Source organism: Phocoena sinus, chromosome 13 (genome assembly GCF_008692025.1).
Source record: "Phocoena sinus isolate mPhoSin1 chromosome 13, mPhoSin1.pri, whole genome shotgun sequence".
Lineage (NCBI taxonomy): Eukaryota > Metazoa > Chordata > Mammalia > Artiodactyla > Phocoenidae > Phocoena > Phocoena sinus.
The window spans coordinates 7,249,307-7,261,858 of NC_045775.1; the positions used below are offsets into that span (position 1 = coordinate 7,249,307).

General features: G+C 53.0%; 1 protein-coding gene across 1 annotated transcript in view; it reads left to right on the forward strand.

Moving 5' to 3' along the window:
• The first annotated feature begins 1,096 nt into the window (after positions 1 to 1,096).
• HPCAL1 (hippocalcin like 1) overlaps positions 1,097 to 12,552 on the forward strand; it is a 111,642-nt gene continuing 100,186 nt past the window's right edge. Inside the window, exon 1 of the mRNA XM_032652976.1 lies at positions 1,097 to 1,404. The gene's annotated coding sequence lies outside the window, so the exon portion shown is untranslated. The remainder of the gene's footprint in view (positions 1,405 to 12,552) is intronic.

Genomic DNA, 12,552 nt, shown 5'->3' on the forward strand with positions numbered 1-12,552 from the left:
GTAGTGGTGGTGGTGGTGGTGATGGTAGTGGTGGTGGTAATGGTAGTGGAGGGGGTGGTGGTGATGGTAGTGGTGGTGGTGGTGGTGATGGTAGTGGTGGTGGTGGTGGTGATGGTAGTGGAGGGGGTGGTGGTGGTAGTGGAGGGGGTGGTGGTGATGGTAGTGGTGGTGGTGATGGTAGTGGTGGGGGTGTGGACATATTTGCTCTTCTACGACCCAGATTTTCTGGGGCTGCTGGTAAGGGGTCTTGGGAAGCACAGACCCTGATGTTTATCTGCTAGTTGCTCACGCGTGCCATGGCAGGCAGACGGGAACGTCTGCAGGAGACACCTGTCCACCTCCCCGAGGCCCAGGGATTCTCAGTTCCTGGGACTAAGATGGCAACCAAGCCCTTTCCTGAGCAGAGACTGACCCCCCACAGCATGTCAAGGAGGGAAGGGCCCGAGGAAGCCCGCTCCTCGTCCCGTCCATTTTATGGGTGGGGAGACCGAGGCCGAGGGAGTCCAGGGGATTTGTCAAAATGGCCTAGAGTCAGCAAAGGCAACCAGAACTGGAACCCAGGCCTCCGTTCTCCCGGCCCCGGTCTCCTTCCCTGAACCAGGCGCGTGAATGCTTGTGGCATCTGCTCACGGGACGGGTGGTGAAACGGACCAGAGGGACCAGGTAGGCAGCCTGCGGCGACTGAAGCCTTTTTCCCTTCTGGGCCACCCGGGCCGCACTTCCGGAAGAGGACTCGGGGTCGGCCCCTCCCGCGTGCCGCCTCCAGGCCTCTCCCACACCCTCAGGCCAGAGGCCAAAGGTTAGGGAGGCGGAGCCGGTGCTTGGCTCCGCCCCTGCTCCGAGATCCAAGCGGGGCTAAGACCGGGTCAAGGCCTCAGCCGGGCAGAGCGTGCGCTAGAGAGTAGCGAGGGGCCGGCGTTGGAAGAGCGGAGGCCCGGAGCTGCAGGGCCATAAGCGGGGCGTGGTTAGGGACGGGGGCGTGACCTGAGTGGGTTGACGGGCGGGGGCTAAATTGGGGCGTGGTCGAGGCGGGGGCGGGTCCGCAGGAAACTTGAGCTCCCACCCCGGCCGGGCGCCCCGCCTCCGGGCCCCGCCTTCGCGTCCCTTCCTTTCCCTGTCTGGCAGGCGGGCCGCGGCGACTGCAGACGGCGGACTGGCGGATCGGCGGACTGGCGGGCACCTCCACTTCGCTCTCTCCCTCACTGCCGGCTTCCTTTTGTCTTTCTGCGAGGAGATGAGCGCAGGGCCGGCGCGGCGGCTGCGGGCGCACGGAGGCCCGCGTTCCTAGGCACCCTTTCCGGCCTCGGCGCGCTCGCCCCTCGTAGCGGCCCGCGCCCGCCCCAGCGCCGGTGGCTCGGAACTTGGGCTTGGGGAGCCGGCGGATCGCGTCCTGCGACGGAGCAGGTAGGAAAGGGGCGGGCTGCGGGGCTGCGGGGAGTACGGGCGTGTGTACCGGCGTGCGCTGCGATCGGGCTCTCAGCGTGTGTGTGTGCGTGTGTGTGTTGAGGGGTGATTGTGTTTCTTTGCGCAGTGGAGTTGTGGGTGACTGAGTACGGTGGTGTGTCCCTGGAATGGCGTGTCCTCGTGCGGATCCGTGTGTGCAGTTGGATGTGCACATTTGCGGCTGCGTTTGTGGAATTGTGTGTCGGGGCGCAGTTGCTGGTGGGGACCGGGGCGGGGAGCGTGTCGTGTGTGAGCGGCTGTGCGTGAGGCGCGTGTGGCAGGGTGGGCGTGGGCGGTCCACCCCGAGCGCGGAGCCCGGGGTCCCAGCCGGCCGGCCCAGTGCGGACGGAGTACAGAGCCCCGGAGGATAGCTGGAATCCGAGGGGGCTAGCCCGGGCTTAGGGGGCAGCCCTGGCTAGCCCTGCCCGGGGACAGGTCCGCGCGGCCCACGTGAGTCGCCTGTGTGCTCTGGCCAGGGGAGGGGGCCCTCGCGGCGGCCATCTGCTCCCTCTTCCCCAGGCGGAGGGGCAACGTACAGAGCCCTGCTGCGGAGTTAGGAGCCCTGGCATCGCCGTGACTCGTACTGCGACCTGGGCCCGACACGCCACCTTCCCGGGTCTCGGTTTTCTTATCAAGTGGGGACAGTTCCTCCCTCGGGGTCTGTCGTGACGGTTAAAATGAGAACCACTAAAGATAGCTCTCGGCCCAGTGCCTGGCACATAGTAGGTGTTAATGTTAATTGCATTAGCGTCTCTCTTTTAAAAAATCCTTTTGTTTTCTTTATCGTGGGTGAGACTCTTACACGCCCCCCGCCACCCCGCGCGTGTTTTGTGCCTCACTCGCCGTCCTAACTTAACCATGAAGCTCCGAGATTCGAGAAAGTTTAGGCTGCCTGCTGCGCCGCCTCCCCGCCGCAGCTCCCGGGCGGCGCCGCCTCGAAGGTGCAGTAGCGCGCCTCGCGGGGCGCCGGCCCTTCTCCAGCTGCGAAGGCTCTGGCGCCCGAGCGGGGGTCCCTCTCCTGGCCGAAGGCAGAGGCTGAGGAAGTCAGGAGCCCTTTTGTTCAACAAGTGCCTAGTCCCCGGGGCGTGCACATCTGCAATCTGAGAGCCCCGGTGTGAAGTGGCGCTCCCCGCAGAGACGGATCTCGGGCTCCCAGGGCACCCTGGCCAGGCCTGGTCACGCCGAAGGCTGCCCCCTTTTCCTCCCCGCCAACACCGATTCCCCCTAGAGGAGCATGATTGCCGGAGCATGAGTTCCTGCCTTAGACCCTGGCATTGAACACCCTCTGGGTACCGGCCCCCGTCAACGGCAATCCCCTCTCCCTTTGATCAGCCTTACGCAGGAGTCTGAGGGTCTGCATCCTAGTCCCACGCCTTAATTTTTAGATTGCTTAGTTTCAAACCTACTACTCGTTGAACTGCAGTGAATGCACACAGCTCTAACCATGATTCTCTCTGGCGGAGTCCTGCCAGCAGCACCACAGCGGTTGCTCAGGCCCAGCAGGGTGAGCTGGCCAGGGCTGCTCGGACGCTTTCTGCCACAGCCAGTGATTCCTTCCCTCCATCTCTGGTTTCTTCCTCTCAGGACCCTTCCCGGTAGGGAAAAAAAAATACCCTTTGCCAAGGGAGCAGCTGACCTCATGGTACATGAGGTTGTTAAAATGAAGCGCTGGCAGGGAGTGGGCAGGGCCTGCGTCTGGCTCTGGGTGCCTTTCCAAGTATCGGATGCTCCCGGCTGGTGTTCTCAAGGAAGCTTGTTCAGGCTTTTATGACACAGTAGCAGAAACCTCTGGTTTGTCTTCCACCCGGACCGAAGCCCTGAGATCTCAGCAGTGATCGCGTGTCAGGGGAACGAATGAGCTCATTTGTTATCCTGACTTGGTGTCAGGAGCACACTTAGAATGGAACCTGCTTTTCGTGTTTCGTAAAATGATTTTATATCCTAGAGGAGACAAGACTCTTGATCTGAATCCTATTCTCTTCCCCGTAATCCAACTCAATAATAATATTCAAAAAAAATCAGTCTGACTTTCTCTGCTCAGAAGACAAACCAAAAGCCGGGATTTTTTCCCCCTTAGTTAAAACCAGCCCTTTGCCTTAAGGAAACCACTGTTTTGGCCCTAGATCTATTTCTGTTTCACTTTTGAAAGGCCTGTAATTACTGAGCTCTTGAGGTTCTATTGGATAATGTGCCAGAGGGAAGGGCCAGGGGCTCTGCCTCCTGCTTGCCGGGGGGTCGTGGTGCCGTGTTCTCGCCTTGCCTGCTCCATTTGCATTCCGATTTTTGTAAGTTGGGAAATAGATGTCAACGTGCGATAATAATTTGGGAGACCTGGCTTTGGGAATCAGATGTCCGGAAGGTCATCTTCTTGTGGAGAAACAAGAATAAGTCAAAACCCCAGAAGAACAAAGATTTGCCCCAACTCTAGTCAATGACCCATTCATTTCCAATAAGCCCTTCTAGAGAGAGACTCTAGAGAAATAAAAAGCTTGGACGAATTCCTTCAGAATTTGTCCTAATGTCCCTTTCTGACCTCAGGGCTGTGCAGAATTAGAAATACAAGCGACAAAAGGGCAGGGAGTGGGCCCCCGTTGGCCCACACTCCCCAGGCTGGGCCTTGCACTCACCAAGCCCCATTTCTACTTGGAGCTGCTGTGAAGTTTCATCTGGTAAAGAGGTAGTGCTATCATCTGGGGCTGGCACCCCCCTCTTTTCAGGGCTCTGTGGGCACAATTCCAAGGTCACCATTCACATAAAACAGCATGGTGAGGGACTTCCCCGGTGGTCCAGTGGTTAAGGCCTTGCCTTCCAACGCAGGGGGTGCGGGTTTGATCCCTGGTCGGGGAGCTAAGATCCCGCGGTTTTCTCGTGGCCAGAAAACCAAAACATAAAACAGAAGCAGTATTGCAACAAATTCAATGAAGACTTTAAAAATGGTCCACATCAAAAAAGTCTTTAAAAACAAAAAATACCATAGTGAGTGTTCGTCCCTCAGGGTAGTCTGTATTCCCCTTATTCCCACAGGCCTCCCCGAGACTTACTCTAAGACCTTGCATTGCCACTTGGAAGTGGTAGAGTGCCAAGGTCTGATAATCCAGGGTAATAATAAGGAGCCCCAGACTTTATTTGGCATCAGATAGCAAGCTTCTTGGCAGCCAAAATTTTATCTAGGTTGGGGATTGGGTTTGTATTAGAATTTAGCATTCCACCAAGCCCTAAACCGTGCTGGTTTGTTGCAGGATAATGCTTCCAATTTATGAGCTGCCAGCCCAGACTTGATGGGGGATTATGTGTGTTTTGCTAGTTTGTCAGCCCTTGATGTCATTGTGCTTGGGGAAGGAGGGCACTTGGAGACTTAATCATGCTCTACTTTAGGACTCACCATTATCCCACAGTCTCGCTGGGTTCCTTTCGTGTTTTCATGCCCACACGCAAGTCTGCGCATCTGTGCACCTCATGTGGCTCCTGTCCTCTTCCCTTTGGGTTGAGTTTCTCATCAAGGGTGGCAGAGGGTAATTGTATATGGAGATAGCAGAGCGAGCTTAGGGCCTCTCGGTACCACTTGCCCCATGGAAAGAACTCTTTCAAATCACTTTCCACCAAAAAGAAAAAAAAAATTCGTTGGAATCTACTGGTGTGGGTTTAATGTAACTTCAGGTAATCAATACAGTTTGACAGGTGGAACATTTCTTAGGCACTGAGCAAGGTGCAAGTCTAAAGAATTAAAAAGAAAAAAAATCATCTGAAAAGCTCAGTGAATCCTTTAAGAGAGCCTTGCCTCGGCCATGTCATTTCAAGTCGAATTGAATTTCAGAGGCAGTGCTTCATATCTTTGCGTTCATGACACGTGACTAACTAAAGACACTTTCTGAGAGGCCTCAGGCTCCCTCCCCTGCCTGCATCAGGGCAGCAAAATGGCTTCTTTGACCTTTGCATTTTCCTTTATCAGCCTAGTGTACCCTCTACCCCTAGACCCCTGCTCGCTAATGCAGTAGCTGTGTTTTCTGGATATTGGTTTCTCTTTAGAGTCTTAGTACAACACAGGCTGGCAGGAAGCCAGAAGACTGGAGTAGGGGTGCTGGCATCCGCCTCACCGGCCTCATTAGGCGAGAAGTCTTCTTTGAGGAGCTAGTGATGGGTTTCTGACCCTTGGTTAAGAAATACTCAGGATTGTTAAATTCTGACTCTTTGGATAAAGCAGCCATGGTCCTGGACACAGGAAAAAAGCTTTTGGAGGTATGCAGTTCCCCTCTTGAAAGTCTTCCCTGATTGCCTGAATACGCCGTTGCCCAAACGAAGTCTCCCCTTGCTGTGTGTCCCCTTCAGCAAGGGAGGTGTCCCCTGGGTCAGGCACCTGCCGTCACGTCTGTGCACTGACAGGGAGCTCTCCCACCGCCCTGACCCCGTGCTGCGTGTGTGCTCCGTGCTACTACATGTCACAGCAGAGCCCAGAGCCCACCGCGCCCTGCCCTTCCCCCATTTCCCCACCCATCTAGCGGGTCAGACCTCTGCTGCCCCGCCCTCCTCCCCATACCCATGCCTCTTCGGCCCAACGCCCAGCAAAGCCTCCTCCCTTAGCCTGGAGCTCGGCTTCCATTTCATCCTGTCCCTTTCCACCCCCCAACCCCCCAGTTCAGTCTCTTCCTCACTAACTTCTTCTGAACACCTGCCGTGGTCTTGCTTCCAGCTGGGCTCCGAAAGCTGGCCACGGGCTTCATCCCTGCCCCTGAGAGCTTGGTCTTGGGGAGAACATCTAGTGAGCTGGTGGAATTGACAGGTGCTGGGAGGGCAGCTCCCGCCCCAGGCCCGGGCCTGGGGAAAAGCCTCGGGAGGAGGTGTCTGGAGGGAGGTGGGACAGTGAGGGTGAGGCCAGGCAGGTGGGCACAGCGTCTTCCTTCTCTCCCAGCCACACTTGATCCACTAAACTCCTACTCGATCTTTAAAAATTTTTTTTTCAATTAACAGCTTTATTGAGGTATAATTTATATACCACAGAGTGTACCCATTTAAAGTGTATTAGTAGGACTTCCCTGATGGCACAGTGGTTGAGAATCCGCCTGCCAATGCAGGGGACACGGCTTTGAGCCCTGGTCCGGGAAGATCCCACATGCCGCGGAGCAACTAAGCCCGTGCGCCACAACTCCTGAGCCTGCGCTCTAGAGCCCACGAGCCACGACTACTGAGCCAGTGTACCACCACTACTGAAGCCTGTGTGCCTAGAGCCCGTGCTCCGCAACAAGAGAAGCCACTGCAATGAGAAGCCTGTGCACCACAACGAAGAGTAGCCCCAGCTCGCCGCAACTAGAGAAAGCCCGCGCGCAGCAATGAAGACCCGCCGCAGCCAAAAAGAAAAAAGTGTATCGTTAGATGGGAATTCCCTGGTGGTCCAGTGGTTAGGACTCTGAGCTTTCACTGCCGCAGGTGAAGGTTCTATCTCTGATGGGGAACTAAGATCCCGCATGCTGCACGGCGTGGCCAAAAAAAAAAAAAAAAGTATTATTCGATACTTTTCAGTAAACTTACAGAGTTGTGCAACTGTCACCACAATCCAGTTTTAGAGCGTTTTCCTCGCGCCGGAAGGCTCCCTCATGCCCATTAGCTGTCACTCCCTGTTCCCACTCCTGGCCCCGGGTAACTACCCTCTGGCTTTCTGTCTCTAGATTTGCCTTTTCTTCCTATGGTTCCTTTTATAGATTTGACTCAAGGGTCCCCTCTGGGAGGCCTTCCTGGAGTCTTCCAGTTAGAATTGGCTTCTCCCTCAGGCTGCTGAAGTAGCCAGTGCTGTCTCCCTATGGGTCGGGGAGCTCTCTGAAGGAGCCTCAGGTCTTACTGGCCCCTCATCTGTCACCTAGCACAGCGCCGGGCACCTGGGATGCCCAGAGCATGTTGGCTGGACTAACTGAAGTTGCCTCCCTCACGTTTCTTTTGTGAACTCCTGAGTATCCAGCACAGTGTTGGAATTTAAAGTACAGAGTGTGTACTTGTGTTGTGAGGCCCTGCTACATTATCTTGTTTCAGCAGGAACATGTGAGGCAAATGGGATGAAACCCATTTTTTAAAATGAAAACGTGGAGGATGCCCAGGGCAAAATAAGTAGCCCAAAGCCATTGGTAGATAGTAGAAGCAGCAAGAATTAAACCTTCTCTTCCAGGCCTATTAGGTAGTGAGGAGATGCCCTTCTGTGGCTTTTCCTGCCATCACCTCCCAGACAATGTAAATTCCTTCAAGGGCACGAGTGGTACAGGGCGCAGCTTCCTTTGCCCCAGTACTTGGCCGGGTAGGAGTGACTCAGTTTAAGTGTGTGGACATGCAGAGAAGTTTCTTGGTGAATAGATGTGGAGGAAGGCCCTGGGGGAGGGAGGGGGTGCATGCGCCTCCATACATTGTGCGTTCAGAAGTCTCTTCCTGTGTCATTTTTTAAATATTAATTAATTTTATTTATTTTTGGCTGTGTTGGGTCTTCGTTGCTGCGCGCAGGTTTTCTCTAGTTGTGGTGAGCGGGGGCTGCTCTTCATCACGGTGTGCGGGCTTGTCATAGCAGTGGCTTCTCTTTTTTTGGAGCACGGGCACTAGGCCACGCAGGCTCAGTAGTTGTGGCGCATGGGCTCAGTAGTTGTGGCTCGTGGGCTCTAGAGCGCAGGCTCAGTAGTTGTGGCGCACAGGCTTAGTTGCTCCGCGGTGTGTGGGATCTTCCCAGACCAGGGCTCGAACCCGTGTCCCCTGCCCTGGCAGACTGATTCCTAACCCCTGCGCTACCAGGGAAGTCCCCTCTTGTGTCAGTTTTGTTCTTTGAGGAAAGTAGCAGGGGAGGAGATCCCATTTTACAAATGTGCAGCCTGAATCACAGAAATTGTATACCATGTGTATATAGATCGATCTGGGTCTGGTGTGTAGACCACCAGGTCACAAATGGTCTCTACCACTCACTGATGCAGAGAACTTTCACCGCGGACACTGAGAGTGTCTTGTTTCTTCCTGAAGGATTGGGGTTGTTAGACCCTATTTTTCAGAATATCCCAGGAGAAAGACCAGGGATGGGGTCAGGCAGACCGGGGTTCCAGTCAGTCTCTGCTCTGTTGTTTATTGGCTGAGTGACCCTTTCTGAGTTTGCTCATGTGAGAAAAGGGGTTCTGGGCCCCCATCAGACAATCTCATGAAACCTGGATGTAGAGGACCCGGTTGAGTCTGGCTGGTCACACGTCTGCGGAGATGGAGGCTGCTGCAGGGCTTCCCTAGCAATCAATGTTCCTTTTCAAATTCAGGATTATTAGGCATATTTTGACCCAGACTGTAGCAGCAAGACACATGACATGAGAGCCTGTGAATGTGTGTGTGCCAAGGGTCCTGGAAGGGAGCCGGGAGGGTCGTGACTTGGAGTTTGGGGAGCTGCCGTGTTGCATTGCCCCAGCTTTCATCTCCTGCAAAGTGTCGCACAGGGTCCCTGATGCAGCCACAGTGACCCTGAACTTGGGGCGGGGGGTGGCACATAGAGAGAGACCTGTGGGTTATTTCTCAGACATTAGGAGGCCCAGACCCCCTAATCCCCTCCCACCTTGGGCACTTGGAAAGCGTTTATTAGTTTGGGTGCGTGGGTGCCAATGGGCTGAAGGGGGACTCCTGGCAACACCGGCAGAGTTATGGTTCTGAGCAGCCGTATGTGTGGATCACAGCGCTGTTTTCCCTCCAGCAGCAAAATGCTCAGGTCTCTGCTTCCTTCCTGTGCATTTAACAGACGTTTCCAGAAAACAGAATTGACGACAGCTCCCCACCCTTCGCTGTCACTCCCATCCTTTCTCTCTGCTGCGCTGTAATCCACTTTTGGAGGGAAGTGAGAACCTCTCCAAATCAATCACCTGGGTTTAAAGACAGTCGTTTCCAATGTCGTGCCATTTTCTGTATTTACGGGTGTGGCTGAGTGGAGCCGGTGGGGGGTCCCCTGAGGGGCAGGATTGGTGGCGGGCTCGCCCACTCTCTCGCTCTCAGCCCTCCCCGGAGCGTGGGGCGGCGGTGGCAGGGATGAGGCTTTATTAAAAATCCCTCAGTCGTGCGGTGCCAGTGCCACGCTTTGTGACGCAGCCTGGACGGCCTGGCTCAGCTTCCAGGGGTGGGAGCCCGGCCGTGCTGGCTGCTGTGGCTCGTTTGGGTGTGCTTCTCCTTCCTGGTGAGTAGAGGCAGAAGCAGGCCTTGGACAGACGCTAAGCCCCGGCTTTCCTTCATGCCAGAACTTTGGCATTCTTGTTCTCTGGGGATGGCTTTTTCTCTCTCCTTTCTCTCTAAAGACAGGACAAAGGATTACTGCCTTATTAGCCTACGTTCCTGGTGATGTGCTTTTACCTAAAGACAACATGGCCTGCCTCATTGTTCCCAGAGCTAGCTGTAAAGTGAAAACTTGTGCATTTGGGAATTAGTTTCAACATTGTTGGTGGCGGGGGGGGGGGGGGTGGTGGTGGTGGTGGGGCAGGGGAGGTGTAGCGCAGGTAAGGGACTCTAGGTCCTCAGGGCCAGGGACCCTCAAGCAGTGTAAAGGTCTCACCGTGTTCCTTCCACTGTAACTCCTTCCCCCTGGGTGTTGTCCTGGGCCAGTTGCTGGCTTTCCAGTACAGCCATATCATCGCCCATCACTGGTACCACCATCGCCACTATCATCACCATCGCCATCAGTAGCATCGCTATAACCATCATCACGACCACGTCATCATCATTCAGTCTCAGCATTGCTTCCCAAACTTTGGCTACTGCATCACATAGCCCATTTCTGCTGAATTAGCTGTTCCTTGGGGGGATGCCCCCTAGTGTTAGGGGGGTAATGAGGGGGGTTACGACAGGATAGTGGTAGGCACAGAGGACCCGAATGGGTGGATGATGGAATGTCACTCTGCAAGTGGCCTCATGAGAATAACTAATCTGTAAGATTCTTGGAAAAAATCTCACCTGCGATGATTAATTTTATGTGTCAGATTAAATTTTATTTTTTAATTTTATGTGACAGGGCTAAGGGATGCCCAGGTAGCTGGTAAACCATTATGTGTGGGATGTATAGGTATGTCTGTGAGGGTGTCTCTGAAAGAAATTAGCATTTGGTTCAGTAGGCAGAGTAAAGAAGATTGCCCTCACCATTGTGGATGGGTGTCATCTAATCCACTGAGGGCCTGAGTAGAACAGAAAGGCAGAGGAAGGAGAAATTGGCTCTTTCTCTTGAGCTCGGACAGGCATCTTCTCCTGTCCTTGGACTTCAGTGTTCCTGGTTCTTGGGCCTTTGGGTGTGAACTGGGACTTACACCGCTGGCTTTCTTGGTTCTCCAGCTTGTACTTGGCAGATTGTAGGACTTCTTGGCCTCAAATTGAGCCGATTTCTGTAATAAGTCTATCTGTATATACAGTAGTTCCCCCTTATCGGTGGTTTCACTTTCCAAGGTTTCAATGACCTGTGCTCAACTGTGGTCCAAAAGTGTTAAATGGAAAATTCTAGAAATAATTCCTAAGTTTAGAATTTTGTGATGGGAGAACAGTATGGAGGTTCCTCAAAAAACTGAAAATAGAACTAGCATACGACCCAGCAATCCCACTACTGGGCATAAACCCTGAGAAAACCATAATTCAAAAAGAGTCACAGTGTTCGTTGCAGCACTATTTACAATAGCCAGGACAGGGAAGCAACCTAAGTGTCCATCAACAGATGAATGGATAAAGAAGATGTGACACATATATACAATGGGGTATTACTCAGCCATAAAAAGAAACGAAATTGAGTTATTTGTAGTGAGGTGGACGGAACTAGAGTCTGTCATACAGAGTGAAGTAAGTCAGCAAGAGAAAAACAAATACCATGTGCTAACCCATATATATGGAATCTTAAAAAAAAAAAAAAGATTCTGAAGAACCTAGGGGCAGGACAGGAATAAAGGCACAGACGTAGAGAATGGACTTGAGGGCATGGGGAGAGGGAAGGGTAAGCTGGGACGAAGTGAGAGAGTGGCATGGACATATGTACACTACCAAATGTAAAATGGATGGCTAGTGGGAAGCAGCCGCATAGCACAGGGAGATCAGCTCGGTGCTCTGTGACCACCTAGAGGGGTGGCATAGGGAGGGTGGAGGGAGATGCAAGATGGCGGGGATATGGGGACATATGTATATGTATAGCTGATTCGCTTTGTTATACAGCAGCAACGGACACACCGTTGTAAAGCAATTATACTCCAATAAAGATGTTAAAAAAAGAAAAAATAAAATAAAATAAAATCTTGTGATGTTCTGAGTAGCATAACGAAATATCACACTGTCCCACCTCATCCCTCTGGGATCCCCAACCGTCAACATCATCTGCTCCTGACATCCAACCGTCAACATCATCTGCTCCTGACATCCAGCCGTCAACATCTTGATGGCTCAAGTGATCCAGGATCCCCAAAGCAGATGGTCCTCCTTCTGACGTATCATCAGAAGGTCAGTAGAGGCCTAACATCACATCGCAGTGCGTGCGTCATTCACCGCACTTTATCTCATCATGTAGGCATTTATCATCTCATGTCATCACAAGAAGGATGAGAATGGTACAGTATGCTATTTTGAGAGAGAGACCATATTCACATAACTTTTATTACAGTAAATTGTTATAATTGTTCTGTTTTATTATCGTTGTTAATCTCTTACTGTGCCTAATTTATAGTTTAAACTTTATCATAGGTATGTATGTACAGGAAAAAAAAAATAGCAGTATAGGGTTCAGTACTGTCTGTGGTTTTAGGCATCCACTGGGGGTCTTGGAACATATCCCCCTCGGATAAGGGGGGACTACTGTATGTGTGTGTGTGTATATATATATATATGTGTGTGTGTGTGTGTACACACACACACACAAGATATAAGATATATGCATATCCTGTATTTGCATATGTCTGTTTATCTGGAGAACCCTGGCTAATTCACCACCCATTCTTTCAGGCCCAAGGGGTAGCCACTGTCACCTTTGTCCCCCCAGGGAGGACGGTTTGGGCTCCTGGCCGTATTCTCCAGGCCCTTTGCTGATGCGCCTCTCTAGGACCTGACCTAGCAGGTTGGGGACTGAGCTTCTCTGCCTCTCCCAGGGCAGTGGGCCTCTTTGCATAC